The sequence below is a fragment of the Aythya ferina genome, assembly GCF_964211825.1.
Source record: "Aythya ferina genome assembly, chromosome: 19".
NCBI classification, from domain to species: Eukaryota; Metazoa; Chordata; class Aves; order Anseriformes; family Anatidae; genus Aythya; species Aythya ferina.
The window spans coordinates 1,314,891-1,322,620 of NC_140309.1; the positions used below are offsets into that span (position 1 = coordinate 1,314,891).

General features: G+C 45.6%; 2 long non-coding RNA genes across 2 annotated transcripts; one reads left to right on the plus strand and one right to left on the minus strand.

Moving 5' to 3' along the window:
* Window positions 1-1,659: 1,659 nt before the first annotated feature.
* Window positions 1,660-4,080, plus strand: LOC311421207. The gene is made up of 4 exons (XR_014684745.1): window positions 1,660-1,722; window positions 2,216-2,472; window positions 2,613-2,667; window positions 2,749-4,080. It is a non-coding gene; the product is annotated as an uncharacterized lncRNA (long non-coding RNA).
* LOC311421206 lies at window positions 2,877-6,566 on the minus strand. Its single transcript, XR_014684744.1, has 5 exons — window positions 5,485-6,566; window positions 4,971-5,031; window positions 4,760-4,809; window positions 3,966-4,031; window positions 2,877-3,877 (listed from the first exon to the last, which is right to left on the minus strand). It is a non-coding gene; the product is annotated as an uncharacterized lncRNA (long non-coding RNA).
* Window positions 6,567-7,730: the final 1,164 nt, after the last annotated feature.

Genomic DNA, 7,730 nt, shown 5'->3' on the forward strand with positions numbered 1-7,730 from the left:
TTCTTCTTCTTCTTCTTCTTCTTCTTCTTCTTCTTCTTCTTCTTCGTTTTCTTAGTCTTCTTCGTTTCTTCTTCTTCTTCTTCTTCCTCTTCTTTGTTTCTTTGTCTTCTTCTAATTCTTCTTCACCTTCTTCTTCTTCTTCGTTTTCTTAGTCTTCTTCGTTTCTTCTTCTTCTTTGTCTTCTTCTTCTTCTTCATTTTCTTAGTCTTCGTTTCTTCTTCTTCTTCTTCTTCTTCGTCTTCTTCTTCTTCTTCGTCTTCTTCTTCTTCTTTTTCTTCTTCTTCTGTCTTCGTTTTCTTCTTCTTCTTCTTCTTCTTCTTCTTCTTCTTCTACATCTTCTTCGTTTTGTTAGTCTTAAATTTCTTCTTCTTCTTCTTCTTCTCCTTCTTCTCCTTCTCCTTCTTCTTCTTCTTCATCTTCCTTTTCTTAGTCTTCTTTGTTTCTTCTTCTTCATCTTCTTTTTCTTAGTCTTCTTCGTTCCTTCTTCTTCTTCTTCTTCTTCTTCTTCTTCTTCTTCTTCTTCTTCTTCTTCTTCTTCTTCTTCTTCATTTTCTTCTTCTTCTTCTTCGTTTTCTTCTTCTTCTTCTTCTTCTTCTTCTTCGTTTTCTTCGTTTTCTTAGTCTTCTTCTTCGTTTTCTTAGTCTTCTTCATTTCTTCTTCTGTCATTGTAAAGCAATCTAGTAGTAGGTGCCTGTATTGCACGCAGCTCTTCCTCAGCTGAGTAGTTATTATAGCAGTTTTACAGATAGTATGGTGATGTTACTTTGTGTGTTTGCTTTGTGGTTCTGGGTTCCTTATGATTTTTGCAGATTTACAGGGCTTTCTGTGAGTCTTTGCCTGTATGTCAAATCTTATCAAAGTTACAACCTTGCTGTTAAAGTGATGGAGCAGGGTTTAGGAGAAATGTATGATGGAGGCTTCCTGTGTCAGCATGTATCTGAAAATGGCAGCACTGGGCATGTAAGGAGTAGTCTGTTTCAGGTTTAGGGACAGTTTGTTATATTTCTGGATCTTTTGCCTGTGGGTTTGCTGTCTGTCGAGTCTTTAGACCTTGCAGCCTTCTAGGCTTTAACTGCTTGGAATTCACATATTAGAGGTATGTTTATGAGGGTTTGCTAGGTACCTTGTTTTTGGGAAACGGTGGGGTAGGTTTCCTTGACCGCATAAGTGCAGTACTGCCCAGAGAGTGAGCAGGCTCACCTTCTTCAACTCTAAAGAATAAGTCTGTTCGGGCACATTTCGGCGTGGCACCGCCCAGGCACATTTCGGCGCGGCGCCTGTCATCAGTAGTAGTCAGCGTTGCGGAGGAGGTGGGTGTCAGGGCTGGCATGCTAGTGAATGCTGGTTCTCTGTTTTTGCAAGTGATGATGAACCTGTTTGAACTAATTCTGTTTGAAAAAGTTCCAGTTCACTTGCCTGGTCATGTTGTCCTTTCAATATTCAAAGCTGCAGCAAAAGCATGGGGATTGTTGCTTCTAGAAACACCCCAGGTCTCTTGTCTGCTATGTGCATGTTGCTCAGGTAAAGCAGATTTAAAAAAAAAAAACAAACAAACAAAGAAATGAAAACCAGCCACTGCTGCTCCTGCTCTCTGCCTACTTCCTTGTGCTTTTTCCCTCCCCTTTTCCAGGTGATTGGGTTTGGGTGCTGGGCAGGGCCAAAAGGTATATGAGCCCCAGGCATGCCATCAGAGAACTCCTTCTGCCTGGGCTGCTCTTTGGGGTAAGTGCTTTGTTTTTCCTTCAGTCAGTTGCAGGGTTCTCTAGGCAGGCTGGAATCTATGGATTTCTGGATTTTAAGTGCTTGGAACTCACTTAATACAGGGATATTTAGTAGAGGCTGCTGGCTCACTGTTTTTTGGGATGGTGGGGTACGCTCTTGTTTTTGAGCTGTTTTTTAATCTCTAGATGAATCAACCCACTTGTTGTACTCTCCAGAGGGCTAAAACCAGCTTGATTACATGCTACAAGAGGCTTGATTTGTAGGTGCAGTATGACCAAGAGACTGAGCAAGGTCACCTTTTTTGTCTGTAAAAGATAAGTCTGTGACTACCTCTGTTGGGGCTGCTGTGCATTCCTGGCCTTTTGGCATTTGTGGAATTCAGGGTGGTTTTTTTATTTATCTGGCTCTGGTCTCTGTATTTGAGTCCTCTGCAAGGAGCTGTACTGTTTGCGTGTCCATTGTGGATGTGACCTTGTCTCTTTGTTTCTTGTAGCCCAGGGCACAAACACAGAAAGTTGAAGGAAGCTTGAGGGTGAGTGGCCAGCAGAGGGGACCCTGAGTTGTTCGGTGGACTGTGTTAGTCTGCTTCACTTGTTGGGCCGGCTTTGCAAGCGCCTTGCGACAGCAGAGTACGTCTCCTGCCACGTTTCTGAGGCACGCCAGATGCCAGCAGTTCCAATTCCTGAAATGCTGGAGCTGCTCAGAGCGCAAGAGGAGCTGGGAGTGCGATGCATCTCCTTGAGATGTTAGGTGAGCGAAGCAGTGGTACTGGGTTGGGGCATGTGGCTCTGGGGCTTCTTGGCTGTTGCAGTAGGGGAGGAAAGAAGAGGAGTGGGTATAGACTGTTTTGTGGATTGTCACGTTTGTCTGTTCTTTCTCCCTGGTGTAAGCCCCGTGACCTTGGCTTGGCACACTGAATGGCAGTGATAAGCCTGGATTGGGAAGGTGAGTGGTGGAAAGTTGGAAAACGGGTATTTTTTGTGTAGTAGTCTCTTGGTGCACCTCTGGGTGACTCCTCTTTTGCAGGGATGAAGAAGGTACTGGGAACATCCTAGCTGGCCTCTGTGGTCCACGTTGATGGTGGATTCTGAGCCCTGAAAATGAAGTTGAGGTGGGAATCCTGTGTGTTGGGGAGTGGTTGGCAGGGGGAGGTGGGGAGTTGTCTGGAGGGTGTCTATCTGATTTCAGTAGTAGAGCAGGTCAGTTGACTACTGTTTTGTTTCTGAGGAGGTTGTTTCACTGGAAGAAATTTGGCTGGTGTGCTGGTGCCTGATGGCACTTTATTTCTGCAGGTGAAGAGGAGCCTTGTGCATGAAGCAATGTCCTAGCTAGCCTTTGTGTTCCTTGGTGAGGATGGAACGTGCCTCCCAGCATTGCCAAGCTAAGTTGGGGGGCAAGTGCTATGTTTGAGTTGGGGTTGTGAATGCACCCATAGGGTGTGGGTCTGTGCTTTTAAGTCATTGCAGAGGATGGGGCCTTTCAGGATTGATCAGGTCAGGCAGAGAGATGATGTGTGGGGAGTTGCGTCACGTACAGTGTGAACCCATGCCAGGCAGGGCAGTCCCAGCTTGTCATCTGTGTTCTGTGTTGTCGGTGCTGTGCTGTTGCTCTTGGTGCTCAGCAGGCCCTGGGGAAGCCATCCTGAGGGTATTGAACACTTGACCTCCTTGGAATATTGCTGATGTTGAACTGGGAGCTGAGTACCTCTTGTCTTGCAGTGGGAGCTTAAAGGGATCACTTCTTCTGTGCGTGTAATTTTTTTTGGTATCAAATGTTTCCTGATATGATCATCATATGTTACGTGCTCCTCAGGTCTTGATATGCTCATTGCCCTCTTCTCCTGGACAGACAAGATGTGCAACTTGTAGCCACACCAAAGGCCCTAAATGCTTGTTTTGTCATGGTAGGGCTGATCCGAGCACTTCTTGTCTTGCAGTTGCTGCTTGAAGTGCAGATCTCTTTCAGGTCTTGTGCATGGTATTTGGTTTGAGCTCCATGCTGCTCTGGCTCCCACCTCCCATTAGCCACCCCAGATACGCAAATACCAGGTGCCCCCCAATTTAGCTCTCAGACTGCTGGATGGTCAATTCCCTCCGCCTCAAGAAATGCACAGGCACTGATTGTCATCTTAGTCAATTGCCAGGCTCATCATCAGCTGCAAAAACAGAGTACCAGCATTCACTAGCATGCCAGCCCCGATGCCCACCTTCTCCACAATGCTGACTACTACTGATGCAACATACGATTGTGCTCACCTGTTCCTCTCTGAGTCCAAGCTCCAACAGTGCAGCCAGTATCATCCACACCACCTGGGAAAACAAAGGGATTAAATGATCATTGCATTCACAACACATCACCCAATGGTGTTTGTTTGTTGTTGTTGTTTTTAGTGTGTTTCTTTTTGTTTTTATTAAAAATCTGCTTTAGCTCGACAGCATGCAGAGTGCAGACAAGAGACCTGGGGCGTTTCTAGAAGCAACAATCCCCATTCTTTTGCTGCAGCTTTGAATATTAAAGGACAATGCGGCCCAGCAAGTAACTGGAACTTTCTTAACTGGAATTAGCTCAAACTTTTCTTTACATTGAAAGAAATATCTAGGAGCAGAACAGATTATGCACCAACAAAATCAATTCCATTCCACCTACAGGAAAAAATCACGTACTCTCATCCCCTCCTGTACCTCAGCCGCTCGCCTGCCCCACGTGGCAGATGCTTCCATCTGTTCTCTTTACCCACTTATAGCACCTCTAAAAGGCAAACTGGAATTTTACTCTATTGGATGTAGGAAAATAACTGCAGTGACAACCACACCCCCAAAAATAACAGCTACCTCTGCTCATCACGCACCAGAGTCACTCCAGAGGCAGCCTGGGTCAAGATGTCTTGCACTGCGCAGTGCATTTCAGCCTGAACAAAGGAAAACACAGGCAGAAGATAAACATTCAGCTGCCAGCAGTAGCACCCATCCCTTAACAACATAAGCGACCACATCTTTAGTTTTATCCTTTCAAAACAGCACTCCACTTGCCTCTGTACCTGCAAATTAGGTCCAAGCTTGAAAGGAGCAGCCAGCATCACCCACACTACTAGGGAACACAAAACGACAAAATGACCACTGTGCTTGCAAGCACCCACCTGCCACACTGCTCCTCTGTCCCAAACAGCCTCACCTCGGACCCTCCGAAGGAAACACCTGAGCGTCTTCCCTTCGCTTCGGATAAGGGATGACCAGGCTGACAACACTCACCTTCCCTCAGTGCTCTGTGACACGAGGATTTCCCTTCCCTGTCCACGACTGCACAAAGCACCTGCAAAGACAAGAGCAAAGAACATTCTGAGGCACCTCACAGCCACAGCGTACCTGCTGCAATACCTCTCTCTTCCCAGCTCCGGTACTTCAGCTGCTCACCAGCTCTAACTGAGATTCTTTGCTCATAGCACCACAGCAAACTCTGCCCAGGCCACACAACACACACTACACAAGCTACATTGCTCAAGACACAGAAGCTGAAACGTTCCTGCCCAACAATCAGTCGCATCGCACAGGAAGGATGCCGCACACTCCCAGAAACAAAACCTACCAGTCCTGAGCAGCTCCCCACCTCCTCCTGCCAACCACGCTCAGCACACACACTATTCGCCCCTCAAAAAAAAAAAAAATTAGAACATACACACACACACAAAAAAACACAACTGAGTTCCACAAATGCCAAAAAGACATGCATACACAGCAGCCCCGGCAGGGGTAATCACAGACTTACCCTTTGCAGATGAAAGAGTTGACTGATACAACCCTGCTCAGTCACTTGGTAATGCTGCATCTATGCTGTCAAGCCATGTAGCACGTAATCAAGCTGGTTTTAGTCCTTTGGAGAGTTACACAAGTGGTTTTATACACCTAGAGATTCAAGTGTAGCTCAAAAACAGGATTGTATGTCACCATCCCAAAAAACAGTGAGCCAGCAGCCTCTACTAAATATCCCTCCATTAAGTGAATTCCAAGCACTTAAAATCCAGAAATCCATAAACTCCAGCCTGCCTAAAGAACCCTGCAACTGACTGAAGGAAAAACAAAGCACTTACCCCAAAGAGCAGCCCAGGCAGAAGGAGTTCTCTGATGGCATGCCTGGGGCTCATTTACCTTTTGGCCCCGCCCAGCACCCGAACCCAATCACATGGTTGATTTAAAGATCAAAACCGAAATTTCTTTAAGTGGTATATTCTTTATTGCAGTGCTGGATGCACGGGGGATCTTTCCGTCAATTGTGCATGTTCGAAGTGACAAACTATCTCATATTTATACAGCGAAACAATGAATATTCTATTAACGCCTATACATATTCATTACCTAACCCCGCCTACTCTCATTTTGTATGCTGATTAGCTTATCAGTCCTTGCGCTTGCGCAAAGCCTTCCAAGAATTGTGGGCCAGGGTCTTCGGGATATGGGCAGTGGTCTTTGGGAGGAAGGCCGTAGTTCTTCCTCGTGATGCACTTTTCACCTTTTGCTTAATCAGTTGTTTTCCAAGATGTAAAAATGCTGAGTTGGCTTTCGGCCTAACTGAGGGTCGGCAGATAACAGGATGTCTCAGTTAACAAGACATAACAGATAGTTGACTCAAGTTATCTCAAGTCTCAGCCTGACTGAGGGTTAACAGACAACGGGATGTTTTCAAATAACAAGATGCTTCAACATAAAAGAAGGTCAACAGATAACAAGATGTTGTCTATTTTGTTCTCGCTAATTTTTAATCACAAGTTTTATTCTATCCTAAAGTGAGTTTATACAATACCATGGTAAAGGGGAGGGGCAAAGCACAAGGAAGTAGGAAGAGAGCAGGCACAGCAGCAGCTGTGATGTTTTTTGTGTTTTTTTTTGTTTGTTTGTTTGTTTTTTCTTTTTTGTTTGTTTCTTTTTTTAAATCTGCTTTAGCTCAACAGCATGCAGAGAGCAGGCAAGAGACCTGGGGTGTTTCTAGAAGCAACAATCCCCATGCTTTTGCTGCAGCTTTTAATATTGAACTGACAATGTCACCAAGCAAGTATCTGAAACTTCTTCAACTGGAATTAGTTTAAACAGGCTCACCATTATCTGCAAACACAGAGAACCAGCATTCACTAGTGTGCCAGCCCTAATACCCACCTCCTCCACAACACTCACTGCTACTGATGCAACATAACGTTGTGCAATACCTCCCTGTTCCTAACTCCTTTACCTCACTTAACTCCACCTGAGAAATGTGGCCTGGCAGTGCCGCACTTAAATGTGCCCAGTCACATTTTATAGTGCCCATAACCCTAACCCTAACCCGTAAAAACTGACGAAAAATAAACCCCTAAGAACCTAATCCTAAGCCTTAACCCTAACTCCTAACCCTAACCCCAACCCTCACCCTAAACCCTAAACTCTAACCCTAGCCCCAGCCCTAGCCCCTAACTCTAACCCTAGTTCCCAAGAACTATATTTCCTGGCATTCTCTGGGCACTAAACATGGCCTCCCGGAAGTCCTGAATCCGAAAATTACATTTCTCGGTATGCTCTGGGCACTCAACATGGCCTCCCGGAAGTCCTAAATTCGAAAACTACATTTCCCGGCATGCTCTGGGCACTCAGCATGGCCTCCCAGAAGTTCAGAGTCCGAGAACTTCATTTCCCGGCATGTTCTGGGCACCCAACATGGCCTCCCGGAAGCGCGGTGCCGGAAAACTACACCTACCAGCATTCCCTGAAGAGCTGGCATGGCCAATCAGAGGCCGAGTTTTTGAGAACTACATTTAACAGCACTCACTGTAACCCTACCCCTTACCGCCCTTTACACAAAAAAGCCTCAAGCACTAACCCTAAAAATCCTCAAAACCTCTACAGACCTAACCCAAACTATTTACCACACTAAACCCCTGAAGACCAATGCCTAAAACCCCTAACCCAATGTGATAAATTAGTGGGGGTTTGTTCATTGTCTTTGAGGAATTTGGAGAATCTGCTGGGGAGAAAAGGTTGTAAAAT